Source organism: Camellia sinensis, chromosome 9 (assembly GCF_055761805.1).
Source record: "Camellia sinensis isolate YWXY chromosome 9, ASM5576180v1, whole genome shotgun sequence".
NCBI lineage: Eukaryota > Viridiplantae > Streptophyta > Magnoliopsida > Ericales > Theaceae > Camellia > Camellia sinensis.
The window spans coordinates 81,782,865-81,797,424 of record NC_138969.1 but is presented as its reverse complement, the minus strand read 5'-3'; the positions used below and the strand labels follow the sequence as shown (position 1 = coordinate 81,797,424).

General features: G+C 37.2%; 1 pseudogene; it reads left to right on the top strand.

The window, feature by feature from the left end:
• Positions 1-508: 508 nt before the first annotated feature.
• On the top strand, positions 509-12,184 carry LOC145789287 (uncharacterized; annotated as a pseudogene).
• The last annotated feature ends 2,376 nt before the right edge of the window (positions 12,185-14,560 follow it).

Here is a 14,560-nt window from a genome sequence, read left to right as displayed (position 1 = left end):
CTTGTTCTTCATACAAGCCTGGGGGCTCTTATAAATGTTGAAGTTGTGAAGATGCTTTGGATCTTGTAACTAATGAGCTAGTTAACTTTTGTTTCTGTAAATTGCTTTCAATGTACTTTATTGTAGCCATTTGTTTTGGTATTATGCATGGCAGTTAGGTGGTGAATGGTGATTGACAAAATTGAAAATTTGCCCCTGAAATTTTAGTGCAAGTGGTTCTATTGAAGACTTTAAGCTGCCAAATGTGCACAGCTGAAAATGTTGTGGTAATACTTGAAATTCAAGCTCTGAAATCAAATACTCTTTTATAAGGAAGAAAAAAAAAATTCACTTGGAAGATAACTAAAAGTGTTTCTAAACCAAACGAAACTAACCTTTGTGTCCCAATCAAGTGGGGTAGGCTACATGAATACTTCCAGATATCTTTATAGTTGTATGTTTGGTTGGAGACTGTAGTAATTGCATATCAATATATACTTGCCCTCTGCTAATATTACTGTAACCAGATATGGTCAGTCAGTACTCAGTTCCAAACTTTGGACTACATTTGGGACAAATTCCATTGGGCCAACTAGTTATAAATTCCTTTATGCTACAAGAGTGTTGCACTTTTCTAAATGTAAGAACGTCATTGTTTTATTATGTGATTGCAATTGGACACTGTTTTATTATGTGATTGCAATTGGATAGCCATCTATTTGCAGCTCTTGCTACCTGTAATCCTTATAAATTGGAATTTTACATCCACATAACACTTCAGACGGAAAGACTTAAACGCGTTGTCTGATCGGTTTCTGTTGGGATTTTCTTTTTCTGTAGTCTTATTTAAATTAATTGATAATAGATGTGATTTTGCAGGACTTGCTGAAAACAAATAGTATTGTTTCAGTAGGTTAGCACTAGGGACTTTGTTGCAATTATGTAGTTTGACAATGGATATTGTTTATGAAAACTGATATTGATGACATGCTGTCATGGTCTTGAGATTTCTTAAGCATCCTTTTGATGTTTTCTTTCTTTCTTTTCTACTTTTTGGGATTTTTCCAGAATATTTTGTGGTCAGAGTCGTGAGACCATAATTGTATTTCTTTGCCACTTCATTGTTCAACTTGCAATATGCATTGAGAAGAATCGTCAACTAACTCAAAAGTTTCAAGATGGTGAAAACGAAGATCATGTTTCTGCTCAAGTTGAGGTTGTGTCTTATTTTACCTTTGCTGTCAATATTCTTATAATGTCTCCGTGTTCGAGAATCAGTAAACGTCGTTCTTCTTTTGCTTTTTGGCCTGAAGTACTATGCGACTGTAAAATGTAAATACAGGAAGCTGGTCAGGTCAATGGAGACTTATCTCATACGAGAATGCCTAGTGAGGATTTTGTTGGGAAACGAGACAGGTGAACTAAGCAAGTGAGAAGCCTTTTGTTTTCATAATTAAATACTAATTGCAAATCCATTGAGGCTGTGGAATTTTATTGAAGTTTTTTTTATATTGTTTTTATTTTTTGCTCTTCATTTAAAGTATGAGTATTATTCTGGTATGAATATTATTCTGTTTTGGAAGTTTGTTTAATTTTACCTTGACATTCTTGATTACTATGCTCAGGTCGTCTTCATGGCTTTCTTGTGGAGGAAGAATAGAAACTCCTACAATGTCATTGACACAGTGATTCTTTTAGATTAGGCTGGATGTGTGTTTGGTTTGATATTCCAAAAGACTAACTATAATTTAATGAATTTAAATCTTTTTTTGCCTTCTCTCTGTTGTATATTTTGAAGAGTTGCTCAAATATTATAGTGGCATATTTTTATTATGTTGATGTTAAAGATCAGTAAGAACCTGAAACTGAATTTGCATATCACAACCATTTGGAATATGAGAAACTAGAGTGACAACAAGTGGCGCTATTAAGTGCTTGAAACCCTAAACATGAAAGTTACATGCAGTAAATGGCTTGTCCTAGTGCCCATGGTACTAGTTCTTTTTAAGTATTTATTACTAATAATTGCTTACCAAAGTAGTGAACTTACAAGATAACTTTACACTAAATAGATATGATAGGATTACATTAATTTTGGACTTTCTGCTGATTGCCCTTTTTTATATCCCATTCATGTGATTCACTCATACTCTTTGTGCTCACTATGCAGTGGCTGAATGTCAGATGATTCATGTCATCCTGAAACTTCTGTATTGAGGATGAATTCTGAGGCCCAGGATGTTGTGACATCTTCTGATTTAAGGCCTTCAGATTGTATCAGGAAGGGATCAGCTGGTGTTGTGGGTATGATGCTTCTAAAATCAGACCAGAACTTGCATGTTCCATTTACGCAGGTTGTTTAAGCTTCAGTAGAGTAAGATTATTTTCTAGTTTTTTTTTTTTTTTTTTTTTTTTAATTCCTAGAATTTTCAATAGAAACAATCTCGACTTGTTCTCCATACTTGTTATAGGATGCACCACTTATGACAGAAGACATGCATGAAGAACGACTCAATGCTTTAGAAGCCTTGGGTTCTTCATTTGTAGGCTTAAACTCTTCGTCATATACATTATGACTGTGGTGAAGATGGCCATTGTGGGAATGCTATTGATATGCATATACATGTACATGTTGATATTATGACTCACTAATTATCTCAAAGTATATTTGAATGGTTGCATCTTAGATGTTTTGATAAAGTGGTTACCACTCCACTTGCATCAACTTCAATTCCAGTAAAGTGGTACCAGTTCACTTGCTATTAACTTTGATTTAAACCTTTCATTTTTGGATCATGAAAGTCTGGAAGCCCTAAAAAATGAGAAGACTCTAAGAAACTCCTTTTTTATTTGACAAGTTTAATTTAGTTAGTTGCTCATTGCTTGTGGGAAAACTATTTTGACATTCATTTTGCATTTTAGATAACTTCCCTATTCAAGTGTTGCATGGTAGATAGAGGTCTGTAAATTTGAAGAGTGCATTGATATCAACTGAGAAAATATTGTCTACCATTTTTGTTAGAATTGATGTATTATTGATTGATATAATGTTATATTCTGTCTATTACAAATGGTTCCTTATATAGATGTAGGTGTAGTGGATGGTGATAGTGGTGTAGTGGGTTAGGTTTAGTGGAGTAGGTGAGGTGGTAGTGGTGTAGTGGGTTAGGTTTAGTGGAGTAGGTGAGGTGGTAGTGGTGGTAGGTGATCGTAAATTCTAACAGCCCCCCGCAAACTCAAGGAGGATAGAAACTAACCAACTTGAGTTTGAAGAGAGGAACAAAATAAGAAAATACATAAAAATAAAAAAAGGATAGGAGACACTGTATGGTCGTGTCAGACCATTGGTGAAGACACTGGATGGTGGTGTCATAACGTTGTAGAGGACACTGTATGGAGGTGTCATAACGTTGTAGAGGACACTGTATGGTGGTGTCATAACGGTGTATAGGACACTGGATGGCGGTGTCAGACCGATGTAGAAGACAGTTTATGGGGTCATGTCGGACCGTTGTAGCAGACAATGTTGTGACAGTTGTGGTGACAGTTTACGGAGTCTTGCTGGACCCTTGTAGAAACTAACCGGAATCAATTTCGGGACAGTTTACAGAGTCTTGTCGGACCCATGAAGGAGCTAACCGGAATCAATGTCGGGACAGTTTACAGAGTCTTGTCGGACCCTTGTAGAAACTAACCGGAATCAATGTCGGGACAGTTTACAGAGTCTTGTCGGACCCATGAAGGAGCTAACCGGAATCAATGTCGGGACAGTTTACAGAGTCTTGTCGGACCCTTAAAAAGTCGCACCCTCAAAAGGTGTGCCCAATCTTTCAAAAGGCGTGCCATCAAAAGGCGTGCCCAATCCATAAAAAGGCGTGCCATCAAAAGGCGTGCCAAGTTGTCGGCGAGCGCCGAGCGATTCATGATGCGCGTGTCTGCCTCTTCGTCAAGGTCTTTATAAATCGAAGCGGAAAGCTGAGGCTGAGGCAGAAAACCCGCTAAAAAACTCTGAAAAAAACTCTTCGTGTTGCTGAGAGAGATAGTTCCTTTTGCTGAGAGAGTGTCTCTAAGAGCTGCAAATCTTGAAACACTCTGTAATACTCGGTTGCCCAGAAAATGGCCTCGTCTTCCCGGAGTCTGCTCACCCTCTTTCCCGACCTCAACGAGTCAACAAGAGAGAGAACTGGTGCGGTGGCACTGGAACCTCAACCAAGCGCCCCGGAGTTTGCTCCGTTGAACTTTCCGATGCGGTCTGTGGAGCAAAAAATGGCGGTGCAGACTGATATTGAGGCCAATCAGTATACTCTGAAGTCATGTGTGGAAACCATGACTGCGGTCACAAACTTGTCGCACCGGCTGCAGAGCAGGACAAATGAGGTGCAACAGTTAAACTCCCAGCTGGCTCTGCTCCAACGCATGTATAAGGATGCGCGAGCAGAGATAAGTGTGCTAAAGGCGGAAAATAAGGAGCTGAAGCGGAAGGCCACCGTGATGTTCCGATTTGGAGGGCCACCATATGCTGCAGTGGAGGAGCAGGGAGGAGGCAACTTGCTTGGTGGTCTAGGAAGCACGGAGGCAACACCGTCAAGGGCCGTCCAAGACGGAGGCAAGAAGAAGAGACCGGCTGCAGAGTAGAGAAGAAAAATCCCACTGTGGGTGTGGTTGTTTTGTTGGTTTTGTTTTGGTTTTTTTTTTTTTTTGTTTTTTTTTTTGTTTTTTTTTTTTGTTTTTTTTTTGTTTTTTTTGTTTTTTATGTAAAATGGGGATCGGGGTGAGCCCCGACATGAATAAAATGAGTTTGTGGAATGATGAATGTTTTTTTTTTTTTTTTGAAAAGTAAGGGAATCGAATAATAAAAAAAATATGGAGATAGTGATGAAATGATAAGCATGGTGATGATGAATATTAATAATGAATAAAAATAGAGCACCAATTAAGTTTTATAATAAAAAATAAAATTTGGGTGGTGAATGGGTGTGATTAAAAAAGAAAATTAAGCATGGTGATGATGAATATATAATAATGAATAAAAATAGAGCACCAATTAAAAAATAAAATTTGGGCGGTAGGACAAAAAGATGGTGTAGAAAAAAAAGAAGAAGAAGGGAGATGGTGGAATGATGGATCAAAAAGTAGAATAAAAGAAAGTGCACATGGGTTGGTTCCAGAGTTATATTGGTCTCTTCAACCACTACCTCTGTCTCTTTGAAAAGTGAAAAGCTAGTCATCTCTTTCTCTCTCTGCACCTGGTCTCTCTCTTTGTGGCATGAACTGGTTCGGAGATGAAGAGATCACACGCATACACACATGCATCTCTCTCTCTCTCTCTCTAGATCCATGAATCTCTTCGGTCTGGGCAGGAACCAAAGGACATTTCGCCCGGAGTAAGGGGGCACAGCTGAGAAAGCACATTGATGCAACATTAGGTAGTGGAAATCTGAGAGAAGCAGTAAGACTTCCTCCAGGGGAGGACGCTAATGAATGGCTGGCTGTCAACACTGTGGACTTCTTCAACCATGTGAACTTGCTGTATGGTACCCTCACAGAGTTCTGCACTCCAGAAAACTGTCCTACAATGACTGCAGGCCCCAAGTATGAGTACAGATGGGCAGATGGTGTACAAATCAAGAAACCAATTGAAGTTTCAGCTCCAAAATATGTTGAATATATTGAATACAGGGAAAGGAAAATGGAGGAAAAGATGGATGTGGATGGTGGAAATAATAGAGTGGATGATTCTCCGAGCCCAACCCCGAGAGAGAGAGATATCAAGCATCTCTTGTGTATATGAGCTGGTCTGTGGTCTGTGTGGAGGATGGGTCTGGGAAAGCTTGGTCTTCGTTGGCAGCCATTGTAAAGGCATAGAAGAGCTTAATTATGGAAGAACGTATGTGTAAAAAAAACAAGCAGACTAGGTTGAGGTCCGGCGGGCGGCTAAGGTGAGGTTGCCGCCCGCCGGGGAAGCGAAAATACTAGATTCTTAAATCTGCTCTGATACCATGTTAGAATTGATGTATTATTGATTGATATAATGTTATATTATGTCTATTACAAATGGTTCCTTATATAGATGTAGGTGTAGTGGATGGTGTGTAGTGGATGGTGATAGTGGTGTAGTGGGTTAGGTTTAGTGGAGTAGGTGAGGTGGTAGTGGTGTAGTGGGTTAGGTTTAGTGGAGTAGGTGAGGTGGTAGTGGTGGTAGGTGATGGTAAATTCTAACAATTTTGTACAGAACTTCTCTGCTCAGTTGGAGAGAGATATATTATCTTCAGGTAATAAGCTCATTTTTTACTTCTGCTCGTTTTACTCTTTCCAATAAAGAAGTAGAAGCCATAATTATTTATTTGATAAGTAAGACTGTAAGATATTGAAAAAGCAGCTATGGGGTACAAAGCAAAACTATTTTCGACAAAATAAAGCTCTTCTAAAAAGTCAATAAAAGCAAAAAAAGAATTACAAATCTTCCCTTATAGCCAAAAATGAAAAATATCTAGTGTTATCTTCAATCTGTTTACGTCCATCTGTACATCCTCAAAAGTTTGCCGATACCGTTCTCTCCAAAGGTACAATATCAAAGTCTCAATCAAAGCCTTGTTCCTTTGCTTTGATTGACAACGTCCCTGCCATGGCTAATACAACTGGAGTAGTGATTTCAACATCGTACTAAAAAATTCAACCTCTTAGGCTTTTGCTAAGGCAACTAATTTTGTTCTCTCTGAAGTTGGTAAATGTAAACCAAAAACTTCAGTGGATGCTGAAGACTAAGAAAGTAAAGCTCCATAGCTCACTACTAGTCACATTAGGAATGCAAAAAATTTGTCAGCTGCACAGTTTGAGAGTGTGATTGGAGTGGGAAGGGCAGGTTAGGTGAGAAAATTGTGTGGGTCAGTTGACTGGCAGTTAAGAATTTATTAATGTGCTCATTAACCAACCAGAAACCTTTATATTATATTCTCATATAGTCCTATTGATAGACATTCCCTGCCCCTATGTTGTCCCTAAATCTAATATCAGTTTTTTATTAGATGAGACCCTCCATCAAAGCACGTATGGCTCACTCACTCATTTATCTCTCTTTCTCACTATCTGAAACTCCTTCCCCTTTTGTGTCTCCCACCTGTCTTCCCTCACTCTTAACCCTGTGGATCCATATCTCCCCCTATGAATTTAATACATAATCGGGTAATTATTTTATTTATGTGTGCAGTACATTGATAGGACAATAGAGGATTGTTTCTTTAACTCTATGTTTACCTTAACTCCTAGTTAGCCAGAATGATATCTGATTGATTGTTCAACTTAAGATTTGGCTTTTTAGACTTTGTTCAGGCGAAGGGGGGAAAGTTGGAGAAGTGTCTCGAGGGTTTGGATTTAGTTCTTAAGGAATAAAATTACGGGTAGATTTTGATATGGTAGATTTATTGTGATGGTGGCTTGGTTTTTGGGAACTAAAATGACATTGAATGGAACAGTTACATAGATGATTTAGATGGCCCATTTCAAATGGATCATGTTGACTGAAATTGGAAACTTCAGGGATGGAATTGAGAAAATTGGAACTTGACCAAAGTGACCTGAAACAACAAAAATATCATAATTATGAAAAGAGTGTGGCATACATAAAGCCTGGACATATTTATAAAAGCTGAAATCAACGTTCTAGATGAAGTTGATCTGAGGTGCTATTTTAGGGGTGGTGTGAAGATGACAAAAACTAGAGATTCAAGTTTGAAAGGTTACATCCTAGTGCCAAAAGGCACAGATTAGATTCAAAATGTATTGGATGAATCCCAAAACCAGTAATTCAACATTTGTTAAAGAGTCTTATAGTAAAAACTGAAAAACCCATGAACTTATGCACAAACATAACGTAACATTTGGTGCCCATATAACAAAAACCACAAATGATCACAGAACATACATACTTTTCCGTCTACAAATTCGGCTGGCAAAAAATAAAACGTATTTGGAAAATACCCTTTTTTTAGTGTAACAAATTAAATTAAAAAAATCCATGTAATGCTGACTAAACTCGACAAAGTCTTGTCCCAACTACTTGGGGGTCAGCTACAAGAATCCTGTTTTGCCATTCTGCTTGTTTAAGGGGCATAATTCAGTTAAAACATGAGCATACCCTCAATAGCATTTCAAATGTTTATGTTTTTTCCCCTCATACAGAATGAGATTGTTTTACTATTTCTCAGCCTTGTTAAACATGACCTGAAGCTTGTTTTCTTTTGCTGCATTTGGTTTTTGTTTCACAGAAAATTTGAGAACATGTGCAAATTTTTTCTCCTGTTTTCATTACATGAATTTGTTTTACTGTTAAATCTTTTTTTCATTTTCCCAGCTGTATGGCTGTGCACTTCGTTTTTTTTTTTTAGATTCGTCTTTCAAAGCTATGGATTTATGGATCATATCATATGTGAACATGCATGTCTTTCCTATTAAAAAAAATAATGTTTTAAATACATAACCCATTATTAATTTCCTTTCAAAATTAATTTGGTGCTGGATGTTTGTGAAAATCTGAATCAGACATGTCAGCATTCAAAGTAGCAAATCCAGCTGCTGTATTTGAAGATTTTATCCGCTGGCATTCACCTAGAGATTGGAAGAATGATGACTTTGAAGAGAGTGGAGAAGTGTCTACAAATGGTGCAATGGAATCGTTAAAAAACAATTGGCCTCCTCGAGGACGACTCTCAGAGAGAATGTCTGAGCATGGGAATTTGTGGCGAAAAATTTGGAATGATGCACCTGCTTTGCCAGCTTCTGAGCAGAAGCCACTTTTGGATCCTAATTGAGAAGGAGAAAAGGTAAAATTCTTTGTAAATGTGCACATCATGCAATTTTTTTTTTAAATATCTGGACTGCTCTAGTTTTTATGTTTCCCAACAAAATATTAGCAAATGTAGGATGTTACAGCGAAGGTCTCAAGTTCATAAAACTAGTGTTACCACAAGACAGTAATTTCTGATTAAATGGTGATCAACATTTGATGTTTTGAAATGCTTTTCAATTTATGTTTCAGAGCAATAGATTTGACAGTCCAAAATGGTTCTTTCTACCATTGTCTTTCTTGTTTGTTGAAAGATATAGAAAATAATCTACTAAGATCTGATGCTACCTAGAATATGTCTTGGTTCAACAAGTGGAATGGGAATTCAAAATTCAAATGCAATAAGGTATAGTTTGTTGGGAATTGGGATACTTCTAAGCACAAGGCTAACTGCCTTTTAATGGAAGGTTATTAAAACATGCAAGTTGTCTTTTTGCATCTCAACATTTGTCGTATTGGATAAATGTAAAAAAGAAAAGAAAAGAAAAGAAAAGAAAAGAAAGGGAAAAAAAAAAATTCAAGCTCAGTGTATCCCGTCTAAGTATAAATCAAATTCAGTATATTCCTTCTAAGCATGAACTTCGTGTGTCCCATATAAGTTGAGCTATTTATGTGTTGTGGCTTTTTTTAGACTGTCTCTTGAAATACTCTTGTTTGTTAGTTCAAGTTTTTTTATTTTTAATTTATTGAAAAACCAAAAGTGGTATAAACTAAAAGGTGTTATGAAGGTGGCAAATGGCTTTACAAATAGATAAGGCTCTATGATATACAATACATCAGGAGGTATAAACATATCTCCAATGAACTGCACAAAAGGCACAATTGAAATAGTACACTACTCAATCAAAATAAATAAATAAATAAACAAGGAGCAAGGATCCCTTTTGGTTTTAATGAGAACAATTCAAAATAATTACACTCCCTCCATAGTCTGGAAGCACACAATGCAATTGTCTGCCACTCCTTCCTCTTTTGGTTTGATAGGACAACTAGCAAAAAACCCCACACATAATGAGGCATAACCCCAACCATGCCAAAAATCGAACAGTTAAGATTCCATAAATCGTTGGTGAACCTGTGCTAAATAGTATGCATGTGTTCAGCAAAAATGAAGGTAATTATGACAATTTTACTGGGGGTGATTTGACTAAAATACCCTGTTAAAATTATAAAATATGCAATTTAAACAAATGTGGTGATTGTTCTTAATAATTTCGAACCACTTGGCCTTAATTGGATGGTCTCTTTTCAACCTTGTAATTGCAGTTTGGATTCAGTATTTGGAAGAGAAGTAATATGTTCTTCAAACCATATTACTATATATTTTATTGTGTTGACATGGTTCTTTGAGTGCCATTATCTTTTTGGTTTGGAATATTGACCTTTCATGTCACTTTGAACTCTGTAGGTTCTTCATTATTTGGAAACATTGCGACCGCATCTACTGCTGGAACAAATGGTTTGTACTGCCTTCAGAGCTTCAGCTGACACTCTAAACCAGGCAACCTTTGGTGGCTTAAAGCAGATGGTCACCAAAATGGGTCAACTTTATCTTACATTGGCTTCTACACTGAAGCATTTGCAATGTATGCTTGTCTTTATGCTTTCTTGTCATTTATTTTATTTTTCCTGAATCTTAGTTCCATTTTACATAGATGCAAGTTTGCAGAATTTACGTTTTCCCCCTCTCTTCCTTGCAGCAAATCGTCTCTTTGTCGACAGTGAGATTACTGAAGACGTGAAACGGCTTTGTGTTGTTTTTGAACATGTTGAGAAGTTGCTAACTGTTGCAGCTTCTCTTCATCGTAAGTTTTTGCAAGCACCACGCTTGTCAGAAGTAATTTTCAGTGACTACTACGATTTTTACCTACCTACAATGGGGACAGGCGCTGTGGCAGGCAATCATGATATGGTAAATTCCCAAATGACTTGTGTTTTTGGTCTAGCAGTTCAGTAGTTAGCTTAAGGATCTTTCTAGAGTATCACCATTGCTTTCATCAAGGTTATTATTTTAGACAAAAATTATTTATTGAAAAAAGTGATTTTATTTAATTTATATAAAATTATATATGCATATATAAAATAAAATTTTAATATATTATTTGACGTGTATGTGTCCTACTTTTGGAAAAGTGCTCTACATGTTCTAGTCCCACTTCTAGAAAAATGCCGTATCTGCTTGTCTGTGTCGTGTTCGTGTCCCGTACCCATATTTTTTCTTAGGCTTTGATTTGTGACTCCTGGCAGTACTATGGTCAATAATTTGGATGGTCTAATGTTAGATTAGTTCTAGTTGATGCAATTTTTTGGTGATTTTGTGCTATAACACATTTCATGTTTCTTCAATATAATTGTTAGTCTTCCATTCATCAATGACACATATTAGATCTATTTAGATGGCACAAGTTGATGTCAAAAATAAATTTTACTTTTTAGTGTTCACCTATAGGGGTCTTGAGAAACAACATAGTGCAATAGTGCCAAAATTTCCCCATAATAAACATGGATTATATTAAGGAAGAAGGAGAGAAACTCCAAGGATCATTTGTAATAGTTTATCTTCCTACATTAAACACTTGCTTGTAGAAATCATTTCGTTCTGGTTTTTTATCATTCACAATTTTATTTTATTTTTAAATTGTGAATTCATGATATATTCAGGTTAAATTGGAGGGAGACATTGACCAAGGTGTGGAATACTACAAGAAGGCTCTGTATTATAATTGGCACTATGCTGATGCCATGTATAATCTAGGCGTTGCATATGGGGAAATGCTGAAGTTTGACATGGTAAATTTGTAGGAAGTAAAACTTTCGTGTCTCTTTATCTCTCTGCTTTTCATGTCTTTCATTCTGAAGCAAACTTCACGTGAATGAAACTGATCTCCTCAAACATTATTCTCTACTAGAAAGTACATTATCTTTATTTTATTTTTTTTCCTTTTTGCAATCATCGTTCATTTTCTTCCTTTCTATTAGTTGCTTTAATGAGAAATTTGATGCATTTCAAATCTAGAACTTGAGAATATTTATTTAATATCTGTGTAGGCAATTGTGTTTTATGAACTTGCTTTCCACTTCAATCCTCATTGTCCAGAGGCATGCAACAATTTAGGAGTGATATACAAAGACCGTGACAACCTTGATAAAGTTGTGGAGTGTTATCAGGCAAAATTATGATGCTTATGTGCAAATTTTAAGTCTCAAATCATTGTGTGCTTGATATTATAAAAATTATTTATTCTTCTGCAGTTGGCTTTATCCACTGATCTGCTGTTGCTGCTGCGAGTGTGCTGCTGCAATGTTGCTGTGAAGCGGGTTGCTACTAGATGCTGGTCTGCTGCAAATTTGGGCTATTGTTAGTTTCATGTTTTCATTTTGTTATCTGTTGTTTTTACTATGGGTTCACAATTTGGATGTATTTGAGTATTTTAGTGAGTTTACCCTTTTAGGTTTTATACAACGCTTCCAAAAGCATATTTTTTAGCAGTGTTTTTTTGTCTACACATCAACTTTAGGTGATTTAATATCAATGTTATTAGTTTGTAATAGTAGTGTCTGAGGGATGCCTCTTGTAAATATGTAAATCTTATAAAAAATATATGTGATTTTTAATTTTTTTTGCCGCTACAAATTTGTCGTTGCCAAAAAGTAAAGCTTTCTCGACAAACAACTTGTCGGTAAATGTGTAGCTAAAAGTTTATTTTTGCCCACTCATGTTGTGTTGCTAAAAGTGTATTTTTTGCCGATGCCAATTTGTCGTTGCCAAAACTAAAGCTTTACCGACAACCAAATCGTTGGCAAATGGTAACATTTACCGACGTAAATGTGTCGCTAAAAGTTACTTTTGCCCACTCATATTATGTTGGTAGAAGTGTATTTTTTGCCAATGCCAATTTGTCGTTGCCAAAAGTAAAGCTTTAGCGACAAACAAATCGTGGGCAAATGGCAACATTTATCGACGTAAATATGTCGCCAAAAGTTTATTTTTGCCGACGCATATGTTGTTGGTAAAAGTATATTTTTTGCCCATGCAAATTTGTGTCACGAAAAGTGCCCCACAATCATCATATTTGAATGACTTTTACCAACGCAAGGTAAATTGCCGATGATGGATGAAGACTTTTATCGACGACTATGTTCGTCGCTAAAGGCATTACTTTTACCAACGCAATGATATTTTCGTCGGCAAAAACTTTTGCCAACTCACTTTTGCCTACAGGTTGCCAACGTAGCTTTGTGTGTCGGCAAAATTCTTTGCCAACGAATTTTCCCATTTAGCAACATATTTTGTTGCGTTGCGAAAAATGCAATTTCTTGTAGTGTAGCATCTTCTTGCTCAGGTAATAGATAGCCTTCTCTACTCTATCCTCAAATTTCTGCGCAAGCATACAGCCCATTGTCGTGTCAGTTACTGACAGATACAAAATCAACGGCTTCCCCGGCTTTGGCAATGACAACACGGGTGGGTTCTGTAAATACTGCTTGATTTGTTCAAAAGTAACTTGGCATTGGTCATCCCATTGGAACTTCTTTCCTTTCTTTAGGAGTCCAAATAGTGGTTCACAAGTCAAGGTTAATTTTGCAATAAACCGTCTTATGAATTGCACTTTGCCTAGAAAGCCTCGCACCTCCTTTTCAATCCTTGGTGGTGGCATTTCTAAGATGGCCTTAATCTTGCAAGGATCGACCTTAATGCCCCTTTGTGTAATCAAAAACCCCAGCATTTTCTCTACTGTAACACCAAAAGTACATTTCTGAGGATTCAGTCGCAACCGATATTCTCTGATCCGTTGGAAAAATTTCTTCAAGGCAGTGTAGTGGCCTTCTCTTTCCTTGGACTTGACAATCATGTCGTCCATATACATCTCAGCCTCTTTATGGATCATATCGTGCATAATAGTGGTTGCAGCCTGTTGATAAGTAGCCCCAGCATTCTTCAAACCGAACGGTATCACCCTGTAGCAGTAGGTTTCCCATGGCGTGGTGAAGGCAGTCTTCTCCCTATCCTCGGGTGTTATCAAGATATGGTTATACCCGGAAAACTCATCCATAAATGAGAACAGTGCATGCCCTGTGGTGAAGTCCACCAATTCGTCGATGTGTGGTAAAGGAAAGTCGTCCTTTGGACTAGCTTTGTTCAGATCTTTGAAATCTGCACACACACAAATTTTGCTATCTTTCTTCGGCACCGGAACAATGTTGGCCAACCAAGTAGGATACTCAGATACTTGCAAGAACCCTGCATCTATCTGCTTGGTGACCTCTTCTTTGATTTTTAGAGCCCAATCCGGGCGTATTCTCCGAAGCTTCTGCTTGACGGGTCAGGCCTCGGGGTCAAGAGGGATCCGGTGCTGTACAATCTTAGGATCGATTCCAGGTATGTCTTCGTAGGACCAAGCGAAAACACCTTTGAAATCTTTTAATAAAGCGACTAATCGCTCACGTTCCTCCGAAGAAAACGTGGACTCGATCTAGACCAGGCGTGGATCCTTCTTAGTACCAACATTAATTGAAGTGATTTCATCAACCAGAGGTTTTACAAACCTCTCCTCCTCTCGATCAATCAAATGTTTCAAAATCGGAGGAATTTCTTCCTCATCATTTTATCAAAGTTTTAAAAGTGCTGATTAATGCAGTAAACAAGTGGCACAAAAAAGTACTTAGAAACAGCAGTGGTACCATTCTCATTCACAACTTCCAGTTTGCCAAATTATTTGGTTACAACTGACTCAAAAG